General features: G+C 52.5%; 1 pseudogene; it reads left to right on the top strand.

The window, feature by feature from the left end:
- Positions 1-5,049: 5,049 nt before the first annotated feature.
- On the top strand, positions 5,050-13,577 carry LOC144614206 (TAR DNA-binding protein 43 pseudogene; annotated as a pseudogene).
- Positions 13,578-13,669: the final 92 nt, after the last annotated feature.

The following is a 13,669-nucleotide window of genomic DNA, read 5'->3' as shown; positions in this document are numbered from 1 at the left end:
ACATGAGAAGGAGGCAAAATTTAGTCCCTGATGTCAGGAGGTTACCTTAGGACACGGAGAAGGGGCTGTGGGTATGCCCCGAGAGCTGGTATAACCTGGATGGGGACTTAGGCTCTTTCTCTCAGGGCTGTGCTGGCTTATAGGCTGCAAGCATATCGGTGGACCTTGAGTCCAGGCTTCTTCAGAGACAGCTAGAGTTTGTTTGTGGGACCTGAAAAGACACAATAGCTGATTAGGGGCAAATAGTTCCCTGAAGAACAAGATTTAGGTTCTCTGCGAGAGAGAGCGAGCGTCAGCCTCCTTAACCCTCCGTGGCACAGTTTCAATTGCCCACTCCCCACTCCCCGCCCCCCACACTCACCCCCAGCCTCTGGAGTTTGGATCATTTCCCAATGGTAAGGAACAGGGACGATGATGGGTGATGGCTCGGGCTAGGGCTATCCGTTTATCTCCCCCGGTGAGAACAGTTTCTGTAAATCTCACCTGTCACAGGCCTAGGTGCAGGGCTACACAGAAGTTGTGAAGGGAATCGAAGGAACATGGAGTCAGAGGTGTTAAGTTTTCTTCCCCTTTATAAGTTTCCATTGTCGATCCCTCATTCCACTTCTATGGAACAGGGATGGAGGTCCACCTTCTGAAACTATTTCAAGCCGAATTAGGGTGTGGCAGGGGCTTTGGAAGGGAAGGATTTGACAGGGTGCAGGTCACAACTTTTGCTCCCTTGTGCTAATTGGGGGTGGGGGGGGGGTGGGGGGAATCAGAGATAGTTCCTATCTGAGATCTTGGGTATTTTTCTGCATAGTTTGGTACTGCATCATATCCTGAGATTTCTCCCCAAGTGTATTCTAAGGAATAGTAACAGTATAGTCAAACCCAATGTTATAACCACCTTGTGGGGGGAGGGCGCGGGGGGGAAGGTTGTGGTGGTCAAGGGCCTCTTACTGTACCCAAGTGAATTGCTGTCTGATTTTATTTTTATGTTTTTTTTTTAAATCTTATTAGGTAACCTTTACACCCAACGTTGGGCTCGAACTTACAACCCCAAGATCGAGAGCTACACGCTCTACCGACTGAGCCATCCAGGTGCCCCTGTTTATGTGGGCTTTTGTTGCTGGGGCACCTGGGTGGCTCCGTGGGTTAAGCATTGGACTCTGGCTCCGGTCAGGATCTCGCCGTTCGTGATTTCGAGCCCCGCATCCGACTCTGTGCAGACAGCTCAGAGCCTGGAGCCAGCTACAGATTATGGGTCTCCCTCCCCCCCACCCCCTCTCAAAAATAAATATTAAGAAACTTATAAAAATACAAATAAAATATGGGTTCTTATTTCTAAAGAGGAGCTAATACAGTTGCAGCAAGTGTTTGTGAACTAGCTTTGACTCTGCCTCCTCGTTCAGCAAGCAATCAGGTAACTAATAAGAGGTACTTCTACAGAAAGAAAAGAACACCACGGGTTAATGGGTAGAACAACTTATAAACCCAGTGTCTAAGTCCCAAGTGCGGTCAGTGAGAAGGTGTCTAGATGCCAGGCTCGAAGCATCCTCAGCTGGAGTGGGAGCAGGCAGGGGGCAATCTGACCGATTTTTCTGGCATGTAGTTCAAATGTCTCATTTTGGGGGATTCTGAGTGGCTCAGTGGGTTCAGGTTCAGTATTCAAGTCTGGATCTCCACTCAGGTCTCAATCCCAGGGTCGTGAGCTCAAGGCCCCAGTTGGGCTCCACACTGGGCGTGGTGAAGCCTACTTTAAAAACAACAAAAACACAACAGCAGCAAATGTCTCGTTCTGAATGGCCCATAGAGCAACAGGCACACAGATTGTCTACAACTGTGGCAATTTCTCTGAAGTTTATCTCCAGTTGTCCAGCTTTCCTTTGCAGGGCTTCAGGGAAAAGGGCCATTTGAGTTCTTCAGGATGGTAAGATAAGAGGATGGGAGAGGATTGGAAGCCTGAGTTTGAAGAGTCATAGTCAGATATTCGAGGAAACCAGGATTCAGGATCCAGCCCAGTTTTAAAGGCAAACAACAAACAGTCAAAGAAAATTAATTAACCAGAACTAGAAGTTAACATCCACAAAAGAGCTATTGAAATACAATCTTTTTCTATCGAGACCCCTCCATTCCTGTCAAAGATAGCCCAATGAAAACTAATTTGTTTGTAAAATAAGTCCAGTGTTAACAGACATGGCTTCAGTATTGACATAAGCACAGCAAGAATAGCGATTGACCATATAGTATTTTGTGTATTTTCTCTCTTCTTTTCCGCCTGCCTGCCTTCTTTTTATTTATTTTTTTTTTATGGAGTTCTTTTTTTCCTCTTAAGTTAATTCCTTTATTTTGAGAGCTGGGAGGAAAGGGAGAGGGGGAGAGGGGGAGAGGGGGAGAGGGGGAGAGGGGGAGAGGGGGAGAGGGGGAGAGGGGGAGAGGGGGAGAGGGGGAGAGGGGGAGAGGGGGAGAGGGGGAGAGGGGGAGCTCTGCACTGTCAGTGCAGAACCCAGCTCAGGGCTCAAATCCATGAACCATGACCGTAGGTGAAATCAGACGCTTAACCGACTGAGCCACCCAGGCCCCCCACACACCAGAATTCTTTACACTGTCAAATGTACGAATGTATCTCATCATTTTCAGAAACACGTTGTGGTGTTTGGTTTTGTTTCTTTTTTCTTTTACTGTACAATTTTTAGCAAGTCATGAAACGGGCGCCTGGGTGGCTTTGTCAGTTAAGCATCCAACTTCGGCTCAGGTCATGATCCCACGGTTCGGTTCGTGAGTTTGAGCCATGCATTGGGCTGTCTGTGCTGTCAGCACAGAGCCCGCTTCGGATCCTCTGCCCCTCCCACCGACTCCTTCTGTGTGTGTGTGTGTGTGTGTGTGTGTGTGTGTGTGTGTGTGTGTCTGTCTCTCTCTCTCTCTCTCTCTCTCTCTCTCCTAAAAATAAAGAAATAGGCTGGAAAACAAATCTTCAAGGAAAAAAAAAAACAACAAACGATGAAACATGTTTACTAACAGACCCAAGTATCTTTACTGTTTTTCTGAATAAAGCCAAAGACCAAACACACACACACACACACACACACACACACACACACACACACACAGCAAAACAAAAAACAAAAAAACAAACAAAGAAAAGAAAACGCCGTAGGTTTAGTAATTCACAATTTAGTATTTTATCTTCTGTGGAAAAGACTCAGATGTCTGAAGAACTGAACCTAATTTACCACTTAGCAAAGCTTTGAAGTTACAGGTCATGAAAGATTTGGGAAGCCATTTTAAAAGTTTACAAATAGGGACTCCTGGGCGGCTCAGTCGGTTAAGCGTCCGACTTCGGCTCAGGTCACAATCTCACAGCTCCGTGAGTTCGAGCTCCGCGTGGGGCTCTGTGCTGACCTCTCAGAGCCTGGAGCCTGCTTCGGATTCTGTGTCTCCCTCTGTCTCTGCCCCTCCCTCGCTGACATTCATTCTCATTCTCTCATTCTCTCTCTCTCTCTCTCTCAAAAATAAATGGTATAAGGAAAAAATTTAAAGGTTTACGAGTAAACATTTTTGTGTATTTAACCTATCTCCTGTCAACATTCACCCACGAACACTGTATGCGAGAGACAAAATCGACCATCGTTTGAAGTACTTTTTGCTGACAAACTGCAACGGGTACCAGTGAAGTCATAAACTGAAGTCACATGAAAGCTGATTAGGCCCCTGCCTCGGGCCTGAACCCTAGAGTGCGTGTCTGAGTGGAACAAGGAAGGGCGTAAGTGTTTGTAAAGTTTTTTTGATTTTGTTTTTGATACCTGTTGTAAAACGAGGGAGAAAACGTGTTATGTTGTTTGTAAAGGTCACAGAGATGTATATTTTGAGGACCACAATTACAGGGTCAGTATTGGGACGGAAGCAAGGCCATGACCGGAGCTGCCCACCCCAAAGGCTTGTCATGCAGAGAGCACCAAATTCAAGCCATTTTACAACCACCACCACAAAGAATAAAACCTAACTATCTGCATTGTATTTGATATCGACGGCTCCGAAAATATGTCCATTTTAAGTAAGCAATCACCCTTCCATGGCCCTTAGTACCCAAGACGTCACACCCGTGTCCACTAAAAAGTCAAACGATCTGTTTCCCCACCATCAGGCTCACACGGGAGGCCCCACCACCGGGGATGGCCTAGGAGATCACTGGAGCCACACCAACTGATGCAGAAACAGGGGGAGGGGGAGGCGGCCAGGGAGCCGCCGGCCAGGCCCCAGGCAGATTTAAAGTTTTGGACTCACCTTTTTGTGTTTCTTTCATCTTTTTCTTTTGCGCCTCCAACTCCGCGTCCGCGTCCACCTCCTACTTCTTCTTCCATCTCTGTCTCCTGTCTTTGCCTCCTGCAAAAGTGGCTTTGTCTCTGGTTGCTTTTCAGCCCCCTGTGGAAGAGGTGAAGGAGGAGCAGGCCGTGGGGTGGGCACCCATCTTGGCGCTTGTGCTCGGGGAGGAGGAGGGGCGGGTTTAGGATCACTGGCATCTGTCTGCCTTCCTCCTCTTCCTCATTCTTCTGACTATTGGGAAAGGGTGTGTGGGTGTGGGTGTAGCGGGGAGGGCAGGTGTGTTCAATTTTTCTCTCTCCTCTCTCTGGGCCATCAATTGTGTCCCTTCCCGTGAGGCAACTTTCTTATGGAGTAACATAAAACTCTGAATGTAGAGAATTTCACACACACACACACACACACACACACACACACACCCCACACCCATGCCCCGTTCACGTGAATGTGAAACACATTTGGGTTTGTTCTGATCCTCCTGAGTGTTAGAATGCCCAATGTTCACAAGAGCTTGCCTTGAAACACAGTAACGGAGCTCGGTTACAAATTGGTGTGAGCAATAGCATCCAGAGGTAGAGAAAACATCTCACATGGATAACATCTATGTGGCCATAGATCCACAAACAAGATGCAAACCAACATCAGCCTCTGTTTCACTCCTATTTGTGGAGAGGACGCGAAAGACCCAATGGTCAAATCTCCCCCTTTTATAAAAACAAATCCAATCGCACGAGAGCATTACCGTGGATGGATCCCATCGTGCAGGTGTTTTCCATTTCCAATGAGAACACAGCCAATTTGGTGCAAAGAAGCCAAAAGCTGCGGCAACCCACAAACCAAATGTGGCCCGGGATATCTCCGTGAGCGTCCCTTCCTCCCCAAAAGCCGGGGCTTCGCTGATGGAACCAAAGGGCTTCCTAGTTTCTGGCTGCATCGTCTCACGGCCAGCTTTCTCTAAGGGAGCACACAAGAAAACTCATTCAGACACCTCCAAAGAACCCCATCTGGGCCATCAGGGACTCAGGTGACCTTTCCATGTTCCCATGTAAGTAAGCACTTGCAAGTATAGGCTCCATATGTCCTATACGTGTAGCCTGCCGAAGTTTCCTTTTGGGGATGGGTGGTTGCTTTCTCCACACTTAGAGCAAGGTTATTAAATGGTGGCGGTCACGGTGGTGTTTTTTCCTCTTCCGTAAAGAGTTACAAGGCGGCCATTTCGTGGGAGCGAAGCGGTAGCTGGGCTGCTCCTGGATCCCTCGCCGCTTCGGGTTCCCTGTCAGGCTTCCTAGCAGCGGCCTAGCGGAGAAATAAGAGCAGGTGTCTGAATGTACTCGGGTGACCAAAGATGAGAATGACGAGCCCATCGAAATGCCATCGGAAGACGACGGGACAGTGCTGCTGTCCACAGTGACAGCCCAGTTTGTCGGCAGCACGTGGACTGCACTACCGGAATCCAGCGTCTCAGCGTATGAGAGGTGTCCGGCTGGTCAAAGACATTCTGCACATCCCTGATGCTGGCTGGGGAAATCCGGTAGCGGATAGTCGTCAACTTATCCCAAAGATAGCCACAGAAAAAGGGACGAGACAGGTGCCTGCTTCTTCAGCAGTGAAAGTGAAGAGAGCCATCCAGGGTACGTCAGATTTAAGAGTGTTGGGTCTCCCGTGGAAAACAACCGAACAGGATCTGAAAGAGTATTTTGGGAGCTTTGGAGAGGTTCTTCTGGTTCAGGACAGGAAAGATATTCACACTAGTCCTTCAAAGGGTTTTGGCTGTGTTCCTTTTACGTAATAGGAAACCCAGGTGAAAGTCATGCGATCAAGGAACGATGGTGTGACTGCAAACTTCCTGAATCTCATCCAAGCCCAGATGAGCTTTTGAGAAGCAGGAAGGCGTTTGTCGGGTGCCTTACAGAGGGACGTGACTGCCTATAAGCTGCAGCAGTTCTTTTGCCAGGACTGAGAAGCGGTAGACAGCTTCATTCCCAAACGGTTCCCGGACTTTCCCTTTGTTACATTTGCAGATGATCAGGTAGCCCTCGCCCTCACCCTCGCCCTCTCTGATATTATTATTGAATTTATTTTTCTCAATGTACCCCCAAGGTACTTAGCCTATAGGGCAACAGTGGTTTGAGGAGGAGAGTCCTTCATACCCCTCGCCCTTTCAGCCCCCGCCCTGGCACAACCCCCTCCAGGAGCCCTCTGTTTGTTCCCCTTAGGGAAGAGCCTCTTACGTTTTTGTCCCCCTCCCTGTTTGTATGTTATTTTTCCTTCCCTTCCCTTCTTCCCTTCTTCCCTTCCCTTCCCGGGTTCCCTTCCCAGAGTTCCTCTGTTTGGGAAGTGAAGGTCCTCACACGGGTGAGGTCCTGTGATACATGTGTTTCTCTGAGGGACGAATGTCACTTTGCATGACACCCTCCAGTTCCATCCAGGTACTTGCAAATGGCAAGACTTCATTCCCTCTGGTGGCCGAGCACTGCTCCGTTGTAGATGGATACCACCTCTTCTGTATCCATTCATCCATCGATGGACATTTGGCCCCTTTCCATACTTTGCCTACCGCCGATAGTGCTGCTATGCACACTGGGGTGCGTGTGCCCCTTGGAAACAGCAGACCTGTATCCTTTGGCTAAGTACCTAGTCGTGAAAGTGCTGGGTCGTAGGGTACTTCTATGTGTCATGTGTTGAGGAACCTCCTCAGGTCCCTGGTTCTGGAAAGAACTCCGATAGTGGTTCTAAATCAGGTGCGGCCATCGGTTGGGGACCCCCATCAAATGCAGAGTCAGGCAGCGGTTTTCCTGCAGGCTTTGGCTCAAGCACGGATTCTAAATCTTCCAGCTGGGGAATTTATACAGCGGGGTAGGTATAGACTGGTAGGAATTCAAATTTTTCTAAACACATGGTAAGTGTATTTCTTTTTTTCTTCTCTTCTCTCTCTCTCTCTCTTTCATTTTCTTTCTTTCTTTCTTTTTTTTTTTTTAAACATTTATTTATTTTTGAGATACCGAGAGAGACAGAGCGGGAAGGGGAAGGAGCAGAGAGAGAGGGAGACAGAATCCGAAGCAGGCTCCAGGCTGTCCGCACAGAGCCCGGTGCAGGGCTCGAACCCACAAACCGTAAGATCATGACCTGAGCCGCAGTCACACACTTAACTGACGAAGCCACCCATGCACCCCACCCATGGTTAAGTGTATTATAAAACCCATCCATACTGAGAGTTTTCAGAATCAGTACGTTCAGCGTGGGGTATATTCACCACTATTTTTGACATTTTTCTTTAGAAAGAGAGGCAAAGCTAAATGAATTTTAGAAGTTTTGTTACATGAAGTGTTGAAATATCAGGTGTTTGAAAGCGAACTGCTGTTTGCCTGATTGGTTCTCGTTCTCTCTCTCTCTCTCTCTCTCTCTCTCTCTCTCTCTCACACACACACACACACACACACACACACACACACACACACACAGGCTACAATGGACATCAAAGGATTTCTCCTGTAATATTGTATCCCTGGACTCGTCAAGTGAATTCTTTGTGCGTGTTCACTATGGAAACCATTCATTAGAAGTACATTCTTTTTTCCTTGTTTTAATTGGAACCCCACCACATTATTTCCCCACCCCCGGGAAAACCTCCTTTTTGGAGATCATGGTGTCACAGCGTTTGGTCTTTTTGCTTTCGTTTTTAGTTTGTGACACTTGTCTCCCTTCCTATGCACAAGTACAGTATGAAGCCTTCATTGAATCTGTGCCGTTCATCTCATTTCAAATGTTTACGGGAGAAGCACTTCATTGAAAGCAGTGCTGTAAATATTCTGCCATAGGAAGGAATATTTCCGCCTACGTGCTTTCTCACTCTTGAATTCGTCTTCACACCATACAGGCTGTGACTTTGACGGTGGGTGTCCCGTTTGTATCCGCTACCCTTTATTTCGCGGAGTCGTATCAATGCTATGAATGCAAGGGTGTGCTATGTAACCAGAAGGCTGTTAGAAGTTCTGAAACCTTGTGTTTTCTGATCCTCGTGTTCGACCGACAGTGGTGCCGAAGTACGAAAGGCTAGTGTGAGTGAGAAAAGGAGAGAGTGCGTGCAGAGACTCCGTGGCGGTGGCACACGATGGATAGATTTTTTTAACCTGGTGAGATGCATCTCTCAGTCCCTTGAGCTCGGTGCAAGAGCGTGCCGAGAGCAACGATAGCAAATGACATGCGAATGTTTTCTGCATCCAAAGGACATCCACACCCGTTGGAAGACGTTGGAAGACGTAAAGAGAGTTTTGTTCTCAGAGAACCCCGTTAGTTGGATGTGTGAGGTACTTGTATTTCCCCTGCCCTTCCGTCAGCTGCTGTGAACACCGTATGGTGTGTGTTCTGTTCTGTTCCCGATCTGTTAAGTGTGGTCCCGTGAACACGGACTGAGCTTGTGGTGTGCTTCACGGGAATACTCGGAAGCAGAGCTCACCAGTGAGCTCGGGGTGTCACCACGAAGGCCGGAAGTTCTAATGTCTGCCAGGTAGCCATAAGAATGTGGTCTAATGCAGTTCTGTGTCCCGTGCTTGGATGGTCTTTATAAGAGTTGTCAGTGTTGGGAATTCTTAAATAGAATGGATGAAGGAGGAAGAGGAGGAGGAGGAGGAGGAGGAGGAGGAGGAGGAGGAGGAGGAGGAGTTGTTGTTGTCGTTGTTGTTGTTGTTGTTGTCGTTGTTACGAGGTATAATGACGAAAGACACGGCAGAAAATTTTTACAGGGTTTACTTTCTGTTTTCAGTATGTGCAAAGCTGTATGACTTTAATCTTTGGGGATCCAGGGAGGTTTTCTTCCATTTTCTCATCTGTATGTTTGGAAGGCTCCTTTTTAATTCTCAACTGACTGACTGACTGACTGATGGATTGGTTTTGTTTTTATGTCCTCTTCTCACCCAACATAAGGCCCAAACTCACAGCCTGGCAATGAAGAGTCACCCGCTCCCCTGACCTAGCTGAGCGAGCCAGCCAGCCAAGTGACCCCTTTGATCCATTTTTGTCGTTGTTGTTTATTTAAATGAAGCGGACATGCAACGTGTGCTCAGGACAGAAACAGAGCACACGCTTTGGGGTTTGGCAGGGTCATTTGGAGCTTGGTAAATGTTAAAGCCTAGCTTCCCTGGGAGCCCAGGAGCAGGGTCCACAGCCGTTAAAAGTTGACAATTTCCTTTATCGATAGCCATCGAACAGATGATTTATTGAAAACACGAATCTATGGCAAAGATCGTTCTATGGTCTGTGATCAGGATATAGGAAGAACCGGATGGCTACAGCTCCCACCTCACAGACTTCATGTTTCAGTTGGACGTAGAGGCAGGGAGGGAGGTGAGGCAGGACGGCAGGGAGACAGGGAGGCAAGCAGACTGGCAGGCAGGCAGGCAGGCAGGCCGGCCGGCGGGCCGGCGGGCCGGCAAGCAGGGAGGGAGGCAGGCCGGCAGGCAGGGAGGGAGGCCGGCAGGCAGGCAGGCAGGCAGGCAGGCAGGCAGGCAGGCAGGCAGGCAGGGAGGGAGGGAGGGAGGGAGGGAGGGAGGCAGGCCGGCAGGCAGGCAGGCAGGCAGGCCGGCAGGCAGGCAGGCCGGCAAGCAGGGAGGGAGGCAGGCCGGCAGGCAGGCAGGCCGGCAGGGAGGCCGGCAAGCAGGGAGGGAGGCCGGCAGGCAGGCAGGCAGGGAGGGAGGGAGGGAGGGAGGGAGGGAGGGAGGGAGGGAGGCAGGCCGGCAGGCAGGCAGGCAGGCAGGCCGGCAGGCAGGCAGGCCGGCAAGCAGGGAGGGAGGCAGGCTGGCAGGCAGGCAGGCCGGCAGGCAGGCCGGCAAGCAGGGAGGGAGGCCGGCAGGCAGGCAGGCAGGCAGGCAGGCAGGAAGGCAGGCAGGGAGGGAGGGAGGGAGGGAGGCAGGCAGGCCGGCAGGCAGGCAGGCAGGCAGGCCGGCAGGCAGGCAGGCAGGCAGGCAGGCAGGCAGGCAGGCAGGCAGGCAGGGAGGGAGGGAGGGAGGGAGGGAGGCAGGCAGGCAGGCAGGCCGGCAGGCAGGCAGGCAGGCCGGCAGGCAGGCAGGCAGGCAGGCCGGCAGGCCGGCAGGCCGGCAGGCCGGCAGGCCGGCAGGGTGGCCGGCAGGGAGGCAGGCAGGCAGGCCGGCAGGGAGGGAGGGAGGGAGGCAGGCCGGCAGGGAGGGAGGGAGGCAGGCAGGCCGGCAGAGAGGGAGGGAGGCAGGCCGGCCGGGAGGGAGGCAGGCCGGCCGGCAGGGAGGCAGGCCGGCCGGCAGGGAGGCAGGCAAGCCGGGAGGCAGGCAGGCAGGCCGGCCGGCAGGCAGAGAGGCAGGCAGGCAGGCCGGGAGGGAGGCAGGCCGGGAGGCAGGCAGACCGGCCGGCCGGGAGGGAGGCAGGCAGGCCGGAGGCAGGGAGGGAGGGAGGCAGGCAGGCAGGCAGGCAGGGAGGCAGGCCGGCCGGCCGGCCGGCCCGGCGGGGAGGGAGGCAGGCAGGCCGGGAGGCAGGGAGGGAGGGAGGGAGGGAGGGAGGCAGGCAGGGAGGGAGGGAGGCAGGCAGGGAGGGAGGCAGGCAGGCAGGCAGGCAGGCCGGCAGGGAGGGAGGGAGGCAGGCAGGCAGGCAGGCAGGCAGGCAGGCAGGCAGGCCGGCCGGCCGGGAGGGAGGCAGGCAGGCCGGGAGGGAGGCAGGCCGGCCGGGAGGGAGGCAGGCCGGCAGGGAGGGAGGGAGGGAGGGAGGGAGGGAGGGAGGGAGGGAGGCAGGCAGGCAGGCAGGCAGGCAGGCAGGCCGGCCGGCAGGCCGGCAGGGAGGGAGGGAGGCAGGCAGGCAGGCCGGCCGGGAGGCAGGCAGAGAGGCAGGCCGGCAGGGAGGCAAAGAAAGAAAACGTGGCATCAGGGTACCTGGTGGGCTCAGGTGGTGGATCGTGCCACTGTATCTCGTGGGTTGCGAGTTCGAGTCCCACGCTGGGTGTAGCGCGCGCTTACAGTAAAATCTTTGAAAACCCATCCACAAATACAGGAATAAACAAAACATGGTATCAAAGGGGAGTAAGTGATTGATCGATGGGGGGTGGGGATCAAACGGGAATATGTGTCTAACCCGTAACCTATTCTTTATCGACGCTGCTTTCACTATTTTGCCCCGATGACTTTTTCCACAAGCGGTGGTCCCACCTGAGCGGGCTCCCTTCATCTTAAGATGTTCTGCAGCGAGAGGAAAGGCGTGAGAGGCAAAAGTTAGGCGGATCCATACAAATAAAGACAATCATCGTTTCTGAGACCAGTAGCCAAAGCTCTGCCTCCGTTTAGGATCCAATGTCGTACTTATCTCTTTAAAAACAGAAATACATACATAAAAACCAGGCAGGGTCGTTGGCTCGGATAAGGGAGGAAGCTGAAATGCAATCATGGAGAACAACATAGGGGGTAAGAAGTTGCAAGCCAGAGCGATTTCACCACCCCCGTAGCCTTTGAAATGATGATTTGGTGTCTTCGGATACAAGAGAGCTCACCCTACGTAGAAGGTTTCCCACCGCTTGTCATGAAGTATCGGAACACCACAAGCGGATTCCCGTGCTACCAAAACCTCTCTGCCAACATAATCTGTAACAGCTGCATTCTCTTGTATCGTGTGAGTGTAGCGTCATTCATTGCACCACTCTGCCATTGTTTGACCTTCCAGCGGATTGTAATTTTCATTTCTTTCGGCGTGCGTGTGGGTATGCGTATCGGGCTATCGAAAACGATCTAGCCACGTTCGGTCCTCTTTTTCTCATTTCTCATAGATGAGTGATGGCGTCAAAGGATACACCTCAGGAAACCCCACATGGAAGAGAGGCAAAGGGAAGGGGGGGGGGCAGAGTGCTTCTGTGTCCCGTGCCGCCCCCCCCCCCCCCCCGCACTGTCCCAACACACCAGTCTCCCCTCCTCCCCCCCCCCCCCCCCGTTCCAGGTGTTGGAACAACCCGGAAGTGCCTGAATTAGGGGAGTTCTTTGACGGGGGGGGGGGGGGGGGGGGAGGTTGGGGAGCACCAATGTTTGGAAACATTGCAGGGCTACCAAGAGTCAGTGTCTAAGGTACTTGGGGGGGGGGGGTGAGGAAGAGGGGGGCGTGGGGTTTCTTTCTCTTTGAGGTGATGGAAATAGTTTGGAATGAACAGTGATGGTCCCATAGCTTTGTGAGTAGTAGCCTAAGATAGCCCGCTGAAGTGTACACACACCTATACATTTGTTTACTTATTACGTATGCATTCATTCCAGTTGAGTGAGTGGGAGAGAGAGGGGGTAGGGAGGGAGAGAATGGATCACCAGGCAGGCTCCAAGGTGTCAGCACAGAGCCAGATGTGGGGGCTGAAATTCAAGAACCCCGAGATCATGACCTGAGGCGAGACTGGGACACCTTACCGAGTGAGGCACCCAGGTGCCCCTGAACTGTTCGCTTTTACAAGGATGGGAATTTTGGCATGCGAGTTGTGTTTCCAGTGTTAATAGGTGAGGAAACACCTAGAATAGTAAATGCGGGCGGGCGGGCAGGCAGGCAGTCGATGTTTTCTTTTTCTTTCCCTTCTGGGCTTCAGAGGGGGATGGCGAGTGTGAGGGAGGGAGTCCATGACACTGGGCGTAGGTGTTCTTGTGAGCTGAGCGGCTTGGGAAGTTCCCCGAACTACATGACCCCACAGGAGAACAGGAATTCCTTCTCGACGGCAAGAGAGTGGGCGACTAGCACCGCCTGAGTCTGGCAGAGCCTCAAATCTAAGTCGGGGTGGGGGAGCACTTCTGCTGTCCTACCGGTCCTGACCCTCCCTGTCTGTCTGGGGGCCCCTGAGCCGCAGGGGTGGTGTTTTGAGTTGTCCCTCTGTGGTCGTCTTTTACACCAAATACTTCTGTTGAAGGTGCTTGGAGAATAACACAGGTTGGTATTTCCAAAATGACCTTGAGATCCTATTCTCTGCCCCTCCGCCCCTCCCGTGCGCGCGTGAAGACACCCACCCACACACACCCCCCCCCCCCCCGCCCCCGCGCACACACCCCACCCCTTCCCATTCCTTCTAACTACAACTGTTCCTATTTCCATCCATGTACTCCCAGACAGCTTCCTCAAGCCCCACCGTCCACCCCGTCGACCTCTTTGGGTAGTATAAAAGCGACCAACAGGCAGGGGGCGTCCGGGCACCACGGTGGTGGAGTGAGGGAGTCCGTGTGTGACGACTACGGGCGGATCGCAGCAGAGCGGCCGGGACGCAGCACCTGCCTCGCCGGCGCACAGTCTCGTCCCCAGCCACCTGGGTCAGTAGCGTTTCCCGGCTGGGGTGGGGGGAGGGGGACATGGAACGGAGGGCGCACCAAGAGGGCTTTGTGGATCGAATGGACGCCTAACC

Source organism: Panthera onca (assembly GCF_046562875.1).
Source record: "Panthera onca isolate mPanOnc1 chromosome F1 unlocalized genomic scaffold, mPanOnc1 haplotype 2 h2.Chr15_ul_1, whole genome shotgun sequence".
NCBI classification, from domain to species: domain Eukaryota; kingdom Metazoa; phylum Chordata; class Mammalia; order Carnivora; family Felidae; genus Panthera; species Panthera onca.
The sequence above is the reverse complement of the archived record's forward strand: the minus strand, read 5'-3'. Positions and strand labels throughout refer to the sequence as shown.